Raw genomic sequence first — 1,571 nt, forward strand, 5'->3', positions numbered from 1 at the left:
CAGCGTTGTGCATCGGTCTTTATTGCCTTTATTGCAAAGAGGGGATGAAGCAAAGAAGTAGGGAAGTCTTACTGCATGAAAGAGAACATGTGAAGAGGTTCTCTCTTTATGGATGTCATCATTAAAACAGATTATCTGATCGTTATCACATTGCTGTGCTTGGGAGTTTGCTGTGCACCAATTGGGCTGCCATGTTTTTGTTACATTATAACAGGGCCGATGCTTCAAAAGTACTTAATTGGCTGATAGGATTCTGCCCTAGGATGGCCCCCATCCTCACTACCTCAACTCCAAAGGACATAACCTTGCAGGTACTTGGTGCACAACTGTTCAGCTATATCTTCCCCCTGCCAAGACAGTACACTACTCCAGGGTCATTGTGGAAAGAATGATTTAGTACAATGATGAAACACGCTCAAGGGGCTGAAGGGCTTATGTTTCCTTAAAGTGTCAGCCTTCGCTCAGTGGTAGCATCATGTCAGATTTGGGCACCTAATGTAGGCTGGCATTCCAGTGCAGTACTGAAGGAGTGCAACACTGACAGAGGTAGCATCTTTTGGATGAGACCTTAAACCAAGACCTCCTCTGCCCTCCCTGGTGGAAGTTAAAAATCTCACCGCAGTATTCGAAGAAGAGTAGGGGAGTTCTCTCAGGTTATGTCATTCATTGATGAAAGTGGGACCTTGCAGTGTGCAAACTGGCTGCCATGTTTCTTAAATTATAACAGCGATTGCACTTTAAAAGTACCGCATTGTTATTTTTAATCAATCAAATGTTGACCTTTACTTCCATAAGATAATGGAATATTTTGAGCAGAAAGCAAACTCATAAGAACAAAAGAAATAGGAACAGGAGTAGGCCATTCGGCCCCTTGAGCTTATTCTGCTGCTTAGTAAGACCATAACTGATCCCCAACCTCAGCTCCACTTTCCCACCTGATCAGCATATCCCTTGATTCCCTTGGAGTCCAAAAATCTAATGTTAGCCTTGAATATACTCAACGATTGACCCTCCACGGTTTTCTAGAGAATTCCAAATATTCACAACCCTTTGAGTGAAGAAATTTCTCCTCATCTCAGTCCTAAATGGCCATTCCCTTACCCTGAGACTGACCCCCTAGTTCTAGGATTTCCAGTCACAGGAAACAGCCTCTTAGCATCTCCCCTGTCAGCATCTTATGATTGGGCAATTCAATCGCTATGGAGGCCTAGCGCTGGTTTTGTAGGCACCTTGCAGCACCTCTTGATTCTTGCATGACCTGTATTTCACCTGAGAGGAAGGGCACACGCACTGAAAATCTTTCAATAGGCACGATGCGAAATTTGCAGGTCCAGGAAGCGTGTTTGCACATCATCCTGCAAACAACAAGCGTTTTGCTACACTAATAATGTTTAACGGGTCATGCACCCAAATTGGAGCTAATGTCATTGCTAAGAGCTTTCTTCGATGACCAAGGCTCTGGAAGTTCTGTTGAAGAGTCATACGGACTCGAAACGTTAACTGTGTTCCTCTCCGCAGATGCTGTCAGGCCTGCTGAGTTTTTCCAGGTATTTTTGTTTTTGTTTTGGATT

The sequence above is a fragment of the Cetorhinus maximus genome, chromosome 20 (assembly GCF_964194155.1).
Source record: "Cetorhinus maximus chromosome 20, sCetMax3.hap1.1, whole genome shotgun sequence".
In the NCBI taxonomy this organism is placed as follows: domain Eukaryota; kingdom Metazoa; phylum Chordata; class Chondrichthyes; order Lamniformes; family Cetorhinidae; genus Cetorhinus; species Cetorhinus maximus.